Below are 19,030 nucleotides of genomic sequence, written 5' to 3' on the forward strand. Positions count from 1 at the left end.
GTTGGACTAGATGGTCCTCAGGGTCCCTTCCAACTCTGTGATTCTAACCTGGAACATTTGTGGAATGAAAAGTTATAGGATTTCAGCAGAAAGCTACTGGACTTCTACCAGCTGGGAAAGAATCAGAACGTCTGCTCTGAAATTTTGGAAATTGAGGTTATTTTGAAAGTGTGTATAACCACTTCTGGCACTATCATGAGCACAAATAAGGATGAATTCATGACAAACATAACACTTAGACTAAATATTAGGGAGATCTTAAGTAGCAACCCCCCCCCAAGAGAAGAAACTGCTTAGAGAAGTTGTGGGCTCTCTTTATACGGAGGTTTTTCAAGGCAAGGCGTTTAGATTCTCCTCATCGTGCCAATTGCCTGTCCCACGGCTGACTAAGTCCTCTGTGACATCAGAATAGGTGGGCCAATGTCAGCCAGAAATTGTGAACCTCCCCTTAGCACAGGCCCACACGGTGACATCACAGCAGCTCAGCCACCCACTCACGGATAATACTCAGAGGTGTGATCATGCTCGTCATTTTATGCTGAGTCTCCACAGCTTGTGACTCATTAGGCTGAGCACAGCCACCCCACAATGCTATAAACATTCAGAACAACCTCCTCAGCAAAAACCTAGATACTGAAGCCAACAGGAAGGACCACGTCTAACGGAGATATAGATTTATTTCCTTAAACAACAATACACCTTTACACGTTTCTGCACACGGTGAAATTTAACGAAGTAAAAGGGAGTGGGGGGAAATATTAAGGGAGGTGCATTTTAAAATAAACATACATTGCTCTGTTTGGATAAGGGCATCCTCCTGTCTCCTCCAGCCTCACAATAGGCCGGTCAGCTAGACCAATATTGTTCCCATTTTACAAATGGGGAACTGAGGCTGAGAGGCAGCAATGTAGCCATGCAGTGAGTCACCTTGGTTACTCTTTATCAGCAACATGATTCACCACCCCACACCCGCCACAATTACCTCCTCTTTCTAACTTCGCTGCTATGAACTTGACACCAGAGAGGGCCGAGGGAGGGTCCAGAGAGAGCGATCTATTAATAGGAGAGTCAAGTTGCAGCAGGCCAGAAGCTGAATCTGCGCCATGGTTTGGCACAAAAACAGCAGAATTTTTTTTGAAATGGAAAACCTTCCCTTTTCAACATGGGCATATCTCTGGAGTTCTGTGGTCCATAACCAAATATTCAAGGTCAGGCTTTTTGATACTCACCCAGTGCAATCCTATGCATATTTGTTTATGTGAAACTCGAGCAATGTTCAATAGAGATTTTCCCTGAGAGTGCGTAGGGTTGCATACCCTCCAACATTTCTCCAGTGAAAATAGGGACGTCCTATTCCATAATGCTGATTTTACTATTTATACCCCACACATCTTACGGGGTTGCCCCAGCCACTCTGGGCAGCTTCCAACATATAAAAAACATAATAAAACATTAAACATTTTAAAAAAACCTTTCCCTATACAGGATTGCCTTCAGACAGCTTGGTGTTTGGATAACTCCATACCCTCCAATATTTATCTGATAAAAATAGGGACATCCTACCACACCCTCCAACATTTCTCCAGTGAAAATAGGGATGCCCTAAGGAAAAGTGGGACATTCTGGGATCAAATCAGGAACCGGGATGGCTTCTCCAAATCACGGAGGTCCCTGGAAAACAGGGACACTTGGAGGGTCTGGGGTTGTAGCCTGACTAATGCAGAATACAGTGGTACCTCGGGTTACATATGCTTCAGGATACAGACGCTTCAGGTTACAGACTCCGCTAACCCAGAAATATTACCTCGCGTTAAAAACTTTGCTTCAGGATGAGAACAGAAATTGAGCAGAAGCAGCACGGTGGCAGCAGGAGGCCCCATTAGCTAAAGTGGTGCTTCAGGTTAAGAAAAGTTTCACGTTAAGAACAGATCTCTGGAACAAATTAAGTTCTTAACCTGAGGTACCACTGTAGCTGCCATTCCCTGGTTCCCATAGCTGCAGCAACTAATGTAAATTAGATGTCAGGTATATCCTGTCCCTCGGGGTGGGGAACCTGTGGCCCTCCAGATCGTGTGGGCTACACACCGCCCTTCATCCCCTGACCATTGGCTGGCGAGAGTTGGAGTCCAACAACATCTGGAGTGCCACAGATTAGCCCCCCTCCCCTGCCTTACAATGTCCCTATTGTAGCCTTGTCAAAATGCCGTCAGTGAGAGTTGCTCAATGTGTCATTCGGTTCATCTCCTTCCTCTGGGCTGGGCAGACTTGCAAGGATCTGCATTTGGTTTCTCTGCAAAAGAGGATGGTCATTCAGATTCTTAGACTTGTGATATATATGAGATGTTTCATTTTGCTTTCTTCTAACTTTAAAGAGCACAAACATACTGTATCTCCCAGAAGGTAGCTCTCAACTGCTTGTAGGATATGATCAGAATGATCTATTTCTCATGGGGGACCCATTGCTTGTGTAGCCCACAATGTAGCTCACACATCAAAGCAGGGATGGGCAACCTGTGACTAGCCATCCAGATGTCCTCAGACTACAACTTCCATCATCCCTGACCAATGGTCATGCAAGCAGTTGGAGCCCAACAACATGTGGAAGGCCACAGGTTCCCCATCCCTGCTATAGACCCTCTTAACTGAGAATACCTTCCTACCGAATCCAGAGGGACCTACTTCTCAAAGTTGGCACAGGTAGGATTCCAGAGTCCCCGCTTTACCTGTGAGCCTACTTTGAAGAAGGCAGAACAAAAACCTCCCACCTTTTTACTCCTTGGCTGAGTATTCATTTACTGCTCTAAGAATTGGGAAATTAATTCACATCAAAGTGGTTTGTTTGAATATGTGTCCCTGATGGCTCCAAGTCATTTTCCCTCGAAAAAGTGGTGAAATGAGCAGATTGCTACCCAGTTGGCAAAATGCCTTCGTTTTTAGTACCTCATTAACGCCAGCCGATTGATGATTCCCAATGTTTTTTTCCGTTAGTGGAGCTGCTGATGTTCCGTAATTCAGTGTTTACTTACTTTATATGATGCATTTTGTATCCTATCTTTCGGGGTACCCCCCACCCCTGAGCCTCCCATCTTAAAGGGGGTCGCTGAAATAGTTTGCAAGCAGATCACCCCAGTGCCAAGTGTGCGGCACTCTGTCCAAGCTGTCACCCGAGAACTTACTTTCCCATCGGAGAAGCCACACAAATATGAAGGCAATTGTTGGACCTGAAACACATTGAGGCTTGTTGTTGTTGTTGTTTAGTCATTTAGTCGTGTCCGACTCTTCGTGACCCCATGGACCACACCATGCCAGGCACTTCTGTCCTCCACTGCCTCCTGCAGTTTGGTCAAACTCATGCTGGTAGCTTCGAGAACACCATCCAACCATCTCGTCCTCTGTCGTCCCCTTCTCCTTGTGCCCTCCGTCTTTCCCAACATCAGGGTCTTTTCCAGGGAGTCTTCTCTTCTCATGAGATGGCCAAAGTATTGGAGCTTCAGCTTCAGGATCTGTCCTTCCAGTGAGCACTCAGGGCTGATTTCTTTAAGAATGGATAGGTTTGATCTTCTTGCAGTCCATTGGACTCTCAAGAGTCTCCTCCAGCGCCATAATTCAAAAGCATCAATTCTTCGGCGATAAGCCTTCTTTATGGTCCAAGATTGAGGCTGTTGTTGTTGTTTAGTCATTTAGTCGTGTCCGACTCTTCGTGACCCCATGGACCAGAGCACGCCAGGCACTTCTGTCTTCCACTGCCTCCTGCAGTTTGATCAAACTCATGCAGGTAGCTTCAAGAGCACTGTCCAACCATCTCATCCTCTGTCGTACCCTTCTCCTTGTGCCCTCCGTCTTTCCCAACATCAGGGTCTTTTCCAGGGAGTCTTCTCTTCTCATGAGGTGGCCAAAATATTGGAGTCTCAGCTTCAGGATCTGTCCTTCCAGTGAGCACTCAGGGCTGATTTCCTTCAGAATGGATAGGTTTGATCTTCTTGCAGTCCATTGGACTCTCAAGAGTCTCCTCCAGTACCATAATTCAAAAGCATCAATTCTTCGGCGATCAGCCTTCTTTTATGGTCCAGCTCTCACTTCCATACATCACTACTGGGAAAACCATAGCTTTTACTATACGGAGCTTTGTTGGCAAGGTGATGAGGCTAAAATCCCTCAAATTGTATTGGACTACAATTCTTACAATCCTCTGACCATGAGGCATGCTGGCCAGGGTGGATACGAGTTTGGATCCCAACACTTGCAGGGCCACAAACCCCCCATCCCTCTCTTGAAATCCTACTCCATGGGTAGGCAAACTAAGGCCCGGGGGCCGGATCTGGCCCAATCACCTTCTAAATCCGGCCCACGAATGGTCTGGGAATCAGCGTGTTTTTACATGAGTAGAATGTGTGCTTTTATTTAAAATGCATCTCTGGGTTATTTGTGGGGCATAGGAATTCGTTCATCCCCCCCCAAATATAGTCCAGCCCCCCACAAGGTTTGAGGGACAGTGGACCGGCCCGCTGCTGAAAATGTTTGCTGACCCCTGTCCTACAGTATATGCCCATTGAAGTCAGCTAGACTTACTTCATTCAGAATAAGCTAGTTATATAAGCTGACAGCTGCTTATCACCCCAACGTCAGCTGAAATTAGAATGCGCCAGCTTGCAAGCTACACTAGAGTCTTCATCAACCAGAATGCAAGACAGACTCAGTTGATACCAGTTTGTTCTGGTCCCTGCTTCCTTAAACTAGAAAAAAGAGAAAGAGGAAACCTAATAGCTATAATCCCTCTTACTGTCTGGACGTCCATTGGTGGTCCATATTTATTTTCCTTGGAGAGAAAGGTGAGGTGGAGAATTTTAAGTTCAAGCTGTTTGAGTAAATACTGGCTTAATCTCAATGGAATTGGCTAGCACTCCCTGCCCCTTCCCTACATGTGTTTAAAGCAATGAGGAATTTGAAATAAAGCCCATATTGATCCAGAGCGAAGACGGTACAATCCAGCTATCCATCCATCCACAGGCAACCGCAGGAATTTTTCCAGGGGTGGGATTTTTTCCGGGGGTTGGTGCAAAGCAAATAACTGAAACTGGGGTGGTTGGCGGGGGGTGGGGAGGAGAAAGCAGGCTAAATTTGCACTCAAAAAAATGAGAATAATTGTTTCTGCACATTTTGTCTCATATCTGTGCTTTGAGTTGTATTGGTTTTAATTTCATGCTATGGGTCCCGTGTTGGGATAAAGACGGGATAGGAGAGAAATAAATAAAGGATAGCTCAGGTTTTACAAATGCTAGGAATGTACTTTAAAAAATTAATAATCAGGAAATTTGGGGATTGTGGATCGTGAGGGCAGGGGGAACTGCCACCTTGTGTGAAATCTATCTATCTATCTATCTATCTATCTATCTATCTATCTATCTATCCATCTATCCATCTATCCATCTATCCATCTATCTCATAGCTGTCAACCTTCCCTTTTTTTGCGGGAAATTCCCTTATTCCAACACCGTTTCCTGCTGCTTCCCACTGCTATCCGAGATTGTTAGATATCCTGTAGACTGTCCCTGGGACAGGTGAGGCTGATGATCCCTTATTTTTGAGGCTGCTGATCCCTTATTTTCAAATCAAAGTTGACAGCTATGATCTATCTATCTATCTATCTATCTATCTATCTATCTATCTATCTATATCATCTATCTATCTAGCTTCTGTCTGTCTATCTAACCAGTGCTTTTTTCCTGGGGGGACGCAGGGGTACGCATACCCCTAAATATTTTTTGAATCAAAGTTTGGTCTCATTGAGGGGCAGTATTTCAATATGAGTAGGAAAATGAGAGTACCCCTAAACATTTTTTAATAGAAAAAAGCCCCCCCTCTCTCTATCTACCTATATCTATCTATCTATCTATCTATCTATCTATCTATCTATCTATCTATCTATCTATCTCTCTCTATCTCTCTATCTATCATCTATCTATCTATCTATCTATCTATCTATCTATCTATCTATCTATCTATCTATCTATCATCTATCTATCTATCTATCTATCATCTATCTATCTATCTATCTATCTATCTATCTATCTATCTATCATCTATCTATCTATCTATCTATCTATCATCTATCTATCTATCTATCTATCTATCTATCTATCTATCTATCTATCTATCATCTTATCATCTATCCATCCATCTAATCCCTGGCTGTCCTCTTCCACCCACCTTCCCCCTCTCCTCCTTCCCAGTCTAAAGCCTGGCAGTTGGTTTAATCTATAACCAAGTGTGAGGCCTCCCCCAGGCTTTGTGTATCTCTGCTGAGGCGGGAGGGTGCTCTTTTCACCATGGAGACCCCTGCACCCCCACTGGGGTCGGAGACCCTTATTGTCTCTCTGTGTTTTGCTTCATTAAATCTTTATCGGAGTTCATTAAAAGTGTGGTTTGGACATTCCTGCATAGTCTATTAATCCTGCCTGACACAGTCCCCTCCCCCGCGCTCCCAGCAGCCCCACCATTATCCCCCACCAAGGTCACAAAAGCACCATCTGTTTCTGCCGTGTTTACTCCCTCCTGACATGTTGGCGGTGCGGGTGGGGGGGGAGGGGAAGGGATATTACAACCGTTGCCTCTCTCCCCCCCCCGAACTTCTGCTGCACCCCGCTTCTCAACGGAAGGCTCCTTTCATTTATTGGAATGTTCCCGTCCGTTGGAAAGCTGAGATGGTACACGGGAATTTTGTCTACCTGCTCCCTATGTTCATTTTTAGTGCATTTGTGTCATCTGTTCTGATAGAGGCAGACGCTGCTGCGCGAGCTCCAGAGAATAATATCATTTTTCGCCATCACACCGTCATTAAAGATGGACACGCTTCGTAGTAACGCAAAGCTCTTAGTCAGGAAGGGGGCTGGCCTGATGAAGGGATCTGTGTGACTTGGAAGTCTGTGCACTCCTTTAAGGATCAAAGATGCTCCAACTAAACCCTAGAAACCCTCTTAGGACATTTTCGCAAATGACTTCCTCTTTCCCAATATGCATGCAGCAGTGTAAAAGAAGTTCAGAAACCTTTAAAATTATTTACAGTTTACGGTACGGTCTTATAATGTGTAGTTTAATTTTTAACAGGTTTAATGGTTTTGTATAATACAGCAATTGTTATGTTTGTATTTTGAGCCACCCAGAGAACTTACATTATGGGGTGGCTGTGTGAATACAGTTTAAAGCATGGGTAGGCAAACTAAGGCCTGGGGGCTGGATCCGGCCCAATTGCCTTCTAAATCCGGCCTGCTGACGGTCCGGGAATCAGGGTGTTTTTACATGAGTAGAATGTGTGCTTCTATTTAAAATGCATCTCTGGTTTATTTGTTGGGCATAGGAATTCATTCATTTTATTTCTCCAAAACGTAGTCCGGCCCCCCACAAGGTCTGTGGGACAGTGGACCGGCCCCCTGCTGAAAAAGTTCGCTGACCCCTTTAAAGAATGTATGAATTGTCAGGGTTGAAAACGCCCTTAAAGTTTTGTTCATTATATTTAAGTGGGCTTATAAGGACTTGGGGGCAGGGGACAACTTGCTCACTTTTCTATCCTATCCTTGGGTCCCATGAGAGATTGGCCCCCAAAGACGTGCATTTTGGGGGGCCGTGCTCTCTCGCGAGTCACCTGTCTCCCGTGAGAGTGCAGCCCCGAAAGATGCACGTCCCGGTTTTCCTCTGCAGCATGCTGGAGGCTATGCTTAAAAGGCTTGTTGGATGAGGTTCCACAGGTGCTTAAAAGACAACAGAGATGGTGCCTGTCTGGTATTTAAGGGGAGGGGATTCCAAAGGATAGGCACAATGACACTAGGGGCCTGATTCCTACATTGTACGATCTGGACCTCCTGAGAAGTTGGCATCTGCAGGAGTCCCTGATCTCCAGAGTGCAGTGTTCATGGTGAAGTTACAGTCGTACCTTGGTTATCGAACTTAATTCGTTCCGGGAGTCCATTCGACTCCCAAAACTGTTCGATAAGCAGTTTCCGATTGGCCACGGGAGCTTCCTGCACTCAGGTGGAAAGCCGTGTCAGAAATACGGCTTCCAAAAAACATTCGCAAACCGGAACACTTACTTCAGGGTTTGGGAGCCGATTTGTTCGGCAACTAAGCCGTTCGATAACCAAGGTACGACTGTAATCCCCCTTTACTAGACCCTGGTGACAGGAGATAGGTGAGGGGGTCTAGAATCTCCTGAGACAGAAGCTTTCCCTTCTGATCCATGATGTGTGGAGATGAGTCAGTGACGAGGGAAATGAACTCAACACATGCCCAGAGGCTCTCTTGTCTTTGTTACTTTGTAGCTTGATAGTAAAATACACACTTTCCGTGCAAAAGGTCCCAAGTTCCACTTTCTGATTCCTCTAGGCAAGGCTGGAATAGACTCCTGTCTGAAATCTGGGAGAATACCTTCCGTTCAGTGCAGAGTTCTGAGTTAAATGGGAAAGTGGTCTAACGTGGTATAAGGTAGGGATGGGCAAAATTTCAGTTTCAGATTCTTTCAGTTTCTCCTTTTTCCACTCTGAAATGCAGCTCACTACATTTCCGCATCAGTTCCTGATATATATATATATGTATTAAATCCCACATGAAAATTCACCAGCATTTTAGTGCTAATATGAACATTCTTTGCAAAACACTTTCCCCTGATATCATGCATTATTGTACATTATTTTGAAGATGACAATGGTAATAGTGATTTTCACTAATATATGCATTTCTATGCACACTATACCCCAACATATGCATTTTTGCACTCATTACTTGGCTAGAGAACAGCACTGAAAATTTCAGGTAAGTGGACATTTTGCAAGAAGGCTGTGTTTCAATTTGTATAATGTTTCATAAAGTGCAAATTAAGTAGGTTCACCTCTAAATGCAAACTGAATCTAATTACTCCTCCAAGGCAGCTCCTTGTGTTCCCATTCCTTACACACCAGAGCTGAGAAGCTCCCAGAGCTGAATTTTCAAGCTGCAGAGAACGGGCCTTTGTTGAACCCGGGTTCAAATTAAGCCCCGGCTTACTTTGAGAGCAGCTGTTGCCTACTCTGAGCCCAGGCTCTTCTGCTGTCGAGTGCAATCCCTTTGCCCAGCATTACATAATGTTATCTCCAAATGCACCTGAATAGTCTGAATTTCAATGTGTCTGTGGGTGGCTGCGACTGGGGAAACAGTCAGCGGATAAGGAAATTCAACCAAGTTCAAAACCCGCTCATGGATGCGTTCAAAAATCATATTCACTGCCTCTCCCCCATCCTTCAAAAAGAGAGAATACATTAGAAGAGCATTTTGTGAGATTATTTTCTTTTCTTCCTTGTATTTAGGAACCTAGGAAGCTGCCTTATACCAATATATATTGCTCCATCTAACTCAATATTGTCTACACTGAGTGGCAACTGCTCTGCAGGGCAGAGGACTCTCCCAGCCCACCTGGAGATGTCAAGGATTTCACAATGATAGAGTTATTGGCTGAAGAGTTGTCCTTCCATGTGTAATAAAAGGACCTGAGCGTTTCAGAGGCATGCCTTGTGCTGAGGCCCATCTGGGTACGGTACCCAAGCCTTTGGGGGCCAGACGTCAGGCAGGCTCTGGGCTCTGATTCTTGCCATTGACTCTCTGGCTCCCCCTACTGTTGGGCTCCCTGCCTTCCACCCAACCAGTTTCAATGGGCAGCAGGAACCGCTCAACCGCTGGGTTGCTGCTGTGCCACCTGTGGAGCTGAGAGCATTAGCGGCAAACGCACCGTTTCCTCCACGGTGGGGCCAGTCTGGAGGACGGGGACAGCAGGGGAGCTCTCAAAGCTGCAGCAGCCATTCACTGGCTGTGCCCTGGATCCAGGAAGTGTTTAATGCAGATGTTCAGGGAACGCTAATCCCCTGGAATTGACTGAGGATAAAAGGCAACTCACTTTATTGTCCATTACACAAGCCGGGCTCTTTTATCTGAGGAACTATGCAGATGATAGGAGATGCCTTTTAAATTCTTCTGGAGGAGCCAGAGAGAGTTTTGCAGGCTCAAGTAACATCGCCGCATGCAGCACCTGCCCGGAATCCTTCCCAGGAGGATGTGTGGGAGAAGCTGGAGAGCTGTTGCAATTTTAAGATCCCCTCCGGGCTCATATCTTATCTAGGGCTTCAGTGTGGGGAGGCTGGGATGCAGGCTTTGTTTGACTAGAGGGAGAAGCCTCACTTTTATCCAGACATTGATCCCAGCCTGAAGGGAAAATGGTTTGACATATTGTCATTTGCATTAAAATACATATTTTTTAAAAAATGTTTTGTGCAATCAAGGAAATGCAATTGTGAAGCTCAGCAAAGCAAATGCAAATTTACATAAAGTGTGTAACGTATGTGGTCAAAACTCTACCCCTTCATTAATTTCAGTGCAAAGGAAACACCATGCAAATGTGTGTGTGTAGGGTATGTAATCAGTTACATATTATTTTGCGGGCTGAAATCAACAGCAGCAAATATTGATCGTATTTGCTGGATTGATTTCCGTTCTGGGCACGGGGCAAATAAGTGGAAACCTGCGATTGCTGCTCCTGCTTCTGTGTTCATCGGAATTGTCTGAAATCCTTAATTGCAAATGGGCCGTTCAGGTCTGGTTTTTCTGGTGCACACATTTGTCATGTTAGTTTCCTCACAATCCTGCCTCGTATTCTTTGGCCTAGTTCACATGTCATGGTGAGCCGAACTCTCGTTTTCTGGGACCGCGGGTTCATGCTCCTCCACTTTTCTTTACACCCTCACTATGCTGAGCTAGGGACGCGGGTGGCGCTGTGGGTTAAACCACAGAGCCTAGGGCTTGCCATTCAGAAGGTTGGCGGTTTGAATCTCCACAACGGGGTGAGCTCCCATTGCTCTGTCCCAGCTCCTGCCAACCTAGCAGTTCGAAAGCACGTCAAAGTGCAAGTAGATAAATAGGTACCGCTCTGGTGGGAAGGTAAACGGTGTTTCCGTGTGCTGCTCTGGTTCGCCAGAAGCAGCTTAGTCATGCTGGCCACATGACCTGGAAGCTGTACACCGGCTCCCTCGGTCACTAAAGCGAGATGAGCACCGCAACCCCAGAGTCGGTCACAACTAGACCTAATGGTCAGGGGTCCCTTTACCTTTACCTTTATGCAGAGCTAAGCCAAGATGTGAGCTTTGCATGGTGACATCTAAACCCGACTTATGCTTAAGATCTCTCTTCTCCAACCGTGAGCTGCAGCAAAGATTTGTAGCGCTAGCGTTGCAAGCTCTCCAGCATTTTATCGATGAAAATAAGGATGCACGTGGGATTAAGGAGGATGCTGTGGAAGCCCTTTTCCTAGGAATGGATGAAATCTGTCAATTTCAGTTTCACCCAGTTTCTCGTTTTCCCCCATCTTAAGCTCAGTTTGCCCCGTTTCTTTATTATTCTACTATTGCAACTACAGCAGAAAGAAAACAGCTGCATGTACACAGCACATGGGCTTTCCCAAATAATTCTGAGAATGGTAGTTTTTACCCAAAGAACTACAATTCCCTGCACCCTTCACAAGCTACAGTTCCCGGGATTCTGTCGGCATGGGGGAATGTGCTTTGAATGTATAGCGTGTTTGCAGCCAATGGCAGTTCACCTTACCCATAAATCCTAATTTGAACATATATATCGGCAGTCTTTATGACCTAATAGCTTTCCAAATGAGATTAACAGTTATAAGATATATGTTCAGCCACAGAAAGGGCAGTAAGATGCTCAAGCCATTGAGTAACAGAGGAGTTTGTCCCATTCCTGCATATGTTTGGATAGTTGTGGTGTATGAGGGAGATGCTGTTGTTGTGCTGTGCTCCCAGCTGCGGGGTGCTGCTGCTTGCCAGGGCTGGGATGGGGCAGGGGAATGCCCCATACCCTGCCCTCAACTCTGCCCTGTCCCACCCCATCCTTAGGAGTGGCAGTGCCCCTATGCACCCCACTTCGCATGCCCTGGCCGCATTTGCAATTTTCTTTCCAAAGCCTGCATGGAATTCTGTGTGCATTTTCACGTGAATGCCAACAAATCTATAAGAAGAAGAAGAAGAGTTTGGATTTGATATCCCGCCTTTCGCTCCCTTGTAAGGAGTCTCAAAACGGCTAACATTCTCCTTTCCCTTCCTCCCCCACAACAAACACTCTGTGAGGTGAGTGGGGCTGAAAGACTTCAGAGAAGTGTGACTGGCCCAAGGTCACCCAGCAGCTGCATGTGGAGGAGCGGAGATGCGAACCCGGTTCCCCAGATAACGAGACTACCGCTCTTAACCACTACACCATACTGGCTATACACATTTCTACACGATGTTGCTTAGTATTGTAAAAAAATTTATTTGTTGCTGCATTTATAACGCACCATTTCCCGACAGGAGCTCAAGGAAACATACGTGGTTCTCCTTCTTCCACGACAACCCTGCAAGGTAGGTTGGGCTGAGAGGCAGTGACTAGTCCAGGCACAGGCAAACTCGGCCCGCCAGATGTTTTCGGACTACAACTCCCATCATCTCTGACCACTGGCCCTGTTAGCTAGGGATGATGGGAGTTGTAGTCCCAAAACATATGGAGGGCCGAGTTTGCCTGTGCCTGGACTACCCTGAGGTCAACCAGTGAGCTTCATGGCCAAGTGGGGAATTGAACCCTGACCTCCCAGGTCCTATTCTGACCCTCTAACCACTCAGCAATGTAACTTCAAGAGAGGTGGAGATTATGACAACTATAGCAAGGCCTCTGGCTGGTGGGAAGAGACAGCTTGGTGGCAGAGCACTACTACATGTGCAAAGGGTTCAGTCACCAGAATCTCTAGAAAGACCTCTGTCTGAACCCCTGGAGAGATGCTGCCAGCCAGTGTCGACAATATGGAGCTAGATGGAGCAATAGCTTGACTGTCAGCTTCCTATGTTCCTTATTCTTCAACCAACCCCTTCTCCTTTGTATCAGATTCCAGCTAAGGGCCTCCAAACAAGCAGTTCATTATCAACCCTGCTAATTTTGGGGCAATGGGATTGTGTCTGCTTGGGGATGCCATGGTATTTGCCCAGAGCTCAGCTCCTTTCCATAGTCTCATCTTGGCCAAGAGCCCAACCAAAGTCTTGGGTGGGGGGAACCAAGAATGGGCCAGACCAATACCTCCCCCCCCGCTCTGCTTCTTCCATCTAATCTTGGCAGGTGTTCGCCGAACCTTTGCCAAGGAGGTGGGGGTGGGCGAGTGGGTGGATGGTGTCCCCCTAGCTAATCCTGTTATCTCATTAACAAGAGCTCTTTAATTGCCAAATAGCTCCTGAGTTAATTAGAAAAGGAGAAGGGAGGAGGGACTGGGCAGTGTGTGTGTGTAGAAAGAGAGAAGAGAGGCAATGTTGGGTCAACACAGACTCTGGTATTGTTAGTATGAGGAAAACTGTGGAGAGGGAGAGTATATATGGGGCAAGGGGAAGAGAAAGGAGCCAGGCTAATGCAGGGCAAAAAAGAAGGGAAAAACCCAAAACAGTTGGTGAGCAGGCTTCAGAGTTTGGGTACAGGGGTGTGGCCTGTGCAGGAGTGAATCTACTATGAAACAAATGACGTTTAAGCTTTGGGGCCCCTAATCCTGGAAGAGCCCCACATTGCTTTAGTCCACGTTGCTTAAAAATGGGCCTAGTAGACCCCCCAAAATTGGGTCTGGTAGACCTCCCCAAAATTGGGTCTAGTAGACCCAATTTGAGCCGCATGACTCAAGTTGATTAATTTTGGGCTGTATATATTTCAACAACCCCAAAGTCTGAGAATCTGTAGCACAGATGTTGTAAAGATAAAAGTGTCACGGTAAGTTGGCTGCTCTGCTAAAGAGAACGCCAATTCTTTATGTGTTTTGTCTCTGGAAAACGGCATCGCGAGGAAGCTCTCGTAGGATGAAACTGCATATGAATATGTTGCTAGAGAAACCGGAATAAAGTCTATTTTGTTAAATGTGCTTCATGTAATAGGAGATAATCCAGTGCAGGAATTGTAATCAAAATCTGAGATGTAGTAGTTACATTTAAAAAAATAATAATAATGCAGTGATCTGTCGTGGAACAACCCCACTGAAGAAGATAACAGTGGTTGCCCAGATCTTCTTGCTGGTTGTGAAAGGACCCCCATTACAGTTGAAGCTTCAGGGCCCCCATATATAGGTCCACCACTGGGAGTGTGTTTGAAATTCACTGAAAGAGATGAACGCCCCACTTTTGGAGAAGGAGTTAGGATTGATATTGAAGCAGGCACCTATTTCTCCTCAAGTACGGGGAGATGTTTTGCAATGTGGTCCTGGATCCATCCCTAGAACAAACCCCACTTTGAAGTCTTGAAAGAAACAGGCATCAGTGTCTGAGGCTGCGCACACGCCATCCCTTTGAAGCACAGCCAAAGCCCATTTCACCCCTCAAAGAATTCTGGGCCCTGGAGTCCGCCAAGGGCTGCCTGGAATTGTAACTCTGCGATGCTTGAACTACAGAGCCCAGAATTCTTTGAGGGAAAGGATTTGCTCTGACTGTGCTTGGAAGGGGTTGTTTGTAGGCAGCCCTGCTCCGCAGGTAGAAGCAACAACCAACCTGAGCAGAGCTTCTCCGGCTGCAGATGCAGAATGGCACATGCCGCCCCATGATCTCCCGTTCCCCATCTGTGAGCGAGGTGGGATTTTCACACGGTTGGGAGGTTTAAACCGGCAAGGCTTTAAACCCTTCTCTGCCGGCGGATTAGACCCTCAGCTGCTTGCAAGGGCATATGTTGCTCCATTATGCTCATCCGTGCGTGCACGCCGCAGCCGGGGCATGGAGGGCCTGTTGCTACCCTCTGCCGGGTAGAGCTTGGCACAGCGCAACGTGCATGCAAATCTGTCCGGGCGCCCAGTTTCGTGTGTGCGAGGGGAGGGTCCCTCCCTGCGGCTGAGGTTGCTGGAGGAGCAAAGTGTGGCCTGCCGCTCTATCCCCAGTGCGCACCCCCTCCTCCCTGGCAACCGTATGGAAAATGCACTAACTCATCAGATCTGCGCACAGAGCCCATCAAAAGTAGGACATGGATAAACAGCCAGGCTGAGGTCTTTGCGCAAGGGAGGAGGAGGGTTCCCTCAAAGGTTGCTACGTCAAGAGGTTTCAGCCAGCCCAGTCTACTAGGCCATTTCCACGCCATACGCATAATGTGCTATGATACCACTTTAAACAGTTATGGCTTGCTCCGGGAGAATCCTGGGAGCTGTAGTTTGTTACGTTCGTTAGCAGAGCTATAGTTCTCAGGGTTCCCTGTGAAGGAGGACTGGTTGTTTAAACGACTGTGGGAACTGTAGCACTGGGAGGAGAATAGGGGTTTTCCTAACAACTCCCAGCACCCTTAACAAAGTTCCAGTTACAGGTAGGTAGCCGTGTTGGTCTGCCATAGTCAAAATAAAAAAATTCCTTCCAGTAGCACCTTGGTATGAGCTCATACCAAGAACTAACTAAGTTGGTCTTTAAGGTGCTACTGGAAGGAATTTTTTTATTTTCACCCTTAACAAACTACAGCTCCCAGGATTCTTTGAGGGAAACCGAGTCTCTAAAGTGGGATATTAAAAAAGTGGGATATGATGAAAGAAAGAAAGAAAGAAAGAAAGAAAGAAAGAAAGAAAGAAAGAAAGAGGTATCGCCAAAAAAGAAGCCAATATTTATTCGCATCAGATATCCGTATGTTAATTGATATGGATAGAGGCATGTTTAGAAAGTAGTATTATCACTGAAAGGGTGCAGCAAGACTATTGAAAGCATTGGGCAGGGCTGCAGAACCTCAGGCAGTGAGAACGGATGTGGCCCCCCAATGCTTACTTCCTGGCCCTCCAAACTCTCCAGGCCCCTTCTCCTGCCAACCTTGCTTGGTATCCTGAGTATTTTGCTTGGTGGAATGTATCCTTGACCTCTGATAAGGCCTCTTGTTTGGTTTAGGTGAAGGATAGATAAGGAGGGTGAGAATGTGTGGAGAAACTAGCCGCTTGTCCAAAGGTGAAAATTGTATGTGTTGCTCCACTCACTTTTTCATTGGGCTCCACCCACCACTACCATGTGGCCCCCAGAAAGTTGCTCAGAAGGGAAAGTGGCTCCTGGGGTCATCAAGGTTTCCCACCCCTACCTCCCTGCAGCTTATATCTATGGGGGCTTTCTTGGACTACCTTAAGTGACAAAACGGATGTGTGCCTATTTTACAAAGTAAAAACGGACATCCACTTTTGCCCCTGGGCTCACCTGCCACTGGCATCGGTCGTACGAGGGGTGGGTTCGGGTGCCGGCTGGACGATGCTTCGGACAGCAGAAATGTCCTGTGCCAGTCCTGATTCTGTCAATCAAGTCTGACTGGCCATGCGACTCCACTGGTGAGTATGCCAAGATGGACTGTGCTAGGTTTACACAAGGGATTGTCCGAACCAAATCTCAGCCCAGTTCCATGCAGCACGTAAGTGTTGCGGTGCTGGGAAAAATCCTCACCCTCTCACTGGGTTGTTTTGAGGATGAAATGAGATACAAAGAGCTCTGAATCCCATGAAGTGCTGCAGAAATTAATAATCACCCATTAATCCTATAAAGAAACACCTGCTGGGGTATTAGTTCTGTTTCATTACTTATTTGCTGGGAGAGGGCGGGGGCAGGGAGGAAGAGAGAGATGATTTGGATTTTTTTCGGTATAAATTTTCTTTCCTAGTGACAAGAAAGAGCAGTTCCTCCACAGTTCCTGGGTAATGCCTTGCCAAGCTAACTTGTGACCTTTCAAGCACCGTGCAACTCACACCGCAATAAGCCCTCCAGGAGCCCAATAAACTGCTGGTTTTGGATGCCTGCCCAAGGCTGCGAAAACCATGGCAGCGGGAGTCTGCGAGCGCCTGGCAAGGCTACGTTGCGTGGTTCGTGGTCCGTCCTTTACTATGGTGGGGCCAGAAGTTGGGCAGAGCTGCCCAACCATGAGGAAACAGAGGCAGCGTGGCCTAGTGGTCGGAGTGTCCAATGAGGATTGGAGAGACCAACGTTCAGTTTATCCCATGAAGCTCATTGGTTGCAACCATGGACTGGTCACGACCTCTCAGCCGTTGGGCCCTACCTTACAGGGATGTTGTGAGGATAAATGGGGTGAGGGGAGAACCATTAACACGACCTTGAGCTCCTTTGAGAAAAGGTGGGCTGTCACAGAATTGTTAAGAATTGGAAGAGACCGTGAAGGCTGTCTAGATCAACTGGGGACTCAGCTACATTCATCAAAAGGCAGCGTTTTGAATGCGTTATAAACATGCAACACCAGATGGCACTGGAGAGCAAACAAAATTTATTTGCGATTTTCCATAGCGATTTTCGATTTAATTTCTGACTTATTTATAGCATTCTACCCCTGCCCCCATGTGTAGATCCACCCCCTGTTAAATGCAGGGTCTGCAGTGCAAGATGCAACTGAAGCATCCCTGAGATATCGTATCTCCAGAGAAAGCCCGTCACCTCCCGAGACAGTCTGTTCCACAGTTCTTTTTCTTAGGTTCCAACTCTACAATTTTATGAAATGTATAGTGCAGATGGAACCTTTAGCTGAAATCTGCTTCCTTGCATTTTCCACTCATTGGTTCTACATATAGCCCTGGGAGGAACAGAGAACAAGGACATTGGAGGTGGGGCAAAATCATGACCCTACTTCTTGTTCTATGCCAGGAGAGTAGGGAACTTCTTCTTTTTTCCAGACCAAGGGCCATGTTACTCTGGCAACTTTTGTGGGGGCCACATGCCAGTGGTGGTGGTGGTGGTGGGCAGAAGCAAAAGTGAGTGGTGCAACTCATGCAATTTTTACCTTTATCTAGCAGGCTATTTTCTATACACCTCTCTCTGTATTCTCCACCCAGGTAGGAAAAGAGCATTCTGAAACACATTCCAGCCAGGCAAAAACACTCAAGGAGGTCGGGAACCAGGTATGGTCAATGGTGTGGCCTGAGGAGAGTGCGTGGCTGAGGAATTGTTGTAGGCTGGGGAGAGTTCCAGTAACCAAATAGGATGGCTGTGTTTGGCTCCTGGGCCGCAGGCTTCCCACCCCACACTTTATGCCAGAGTTTTTCAACCAGTGTGCCGTGGCCACCCTGGGGTGCCTAGAATGACGGTCTGGGGTGCCGCCGGCAACACTTACCTCTCCCTCTGTTCTTCCCTCCCTCCTCTGATGCCCTCTCGCATCTCTGCCTCCCAAAGGCTTGCACAACTGTCTGTTGCAGCAGCCCCTGCTACAAGCTCCCTAGGTGAACGGTGTCTCTGGTGCTGGCCAGGGGGTGCTTCTCAGGCCCCTGTGGGGCAGCGTGAGGAGGCACCTCTCTCTGGGGCAGGGAGGCAGCTCAGAGACCAGGTGCTCAGAGGACTCCCAAGGAGAGAGGAGAGGAGAGGCGGCTGAGGGAACACTCCACAAGGGAAGGTTCAAAAAGGGGTGAGGGGCTGCCAGCTCTGCAGGAAAGGGGTGACATAACTGGGCTCCTGAGCCCCACAGAAAGAACATAGTTGATCAAGGGAGCCATGGATCCCAAAAGGTTGAAAACCTCTGCTTTATGCCCTAGAGATGACTAATGTGTGGCAAGAGTGTAAGCTTCTGCTCTGTTCTGTGTTGGTCAGGCCATCTCTGCAATACAGTGTCCATTTCTGGGCACCAATTTAAGCAGTGTGCAACTTGGGCTTGCAGTCTGGTACTCTGTGATTCCAAGTAGGCAGCCTATGATTGCATTAGGTTTTTAAGCAGCTGCATCACACAGCTGGCTCATGCTTTTTTCATGAATCAACAAGCTCAAGGTGCAAACCGATGGAGGTGTTTAGCAAGGCAGATAGCAACAAGATCAGTTCTCATTGCTGAGGCCTCCTCCTTAAGTACTGTAATACGAATGGCAACAGACTGGGCTCTTGGTCTAATGGCAAGACCTGTCCTCCTCACCCCCACCCCCAGGAAATTGTGGTCATTGGGGGTGGGGAGCTGGTTTAGCTCTTATCCTTCAAAGGTTCCAGAGCGCAGCTTTTCACTGTCTGCTGTTAATGGATGCTATTCAGTC

This window comes from Podarcis liolepis (assembly GCF_965112155.1).
Source record: "Podarcis liolepis genome assembly, chromosome: 7".
Taxonomy (NCBI): Eukaryota; Metazoa; Chordata; class Lepidosauria; order Squamata; family Lacertidae; genus Podarcis; species Podarcis liolepis.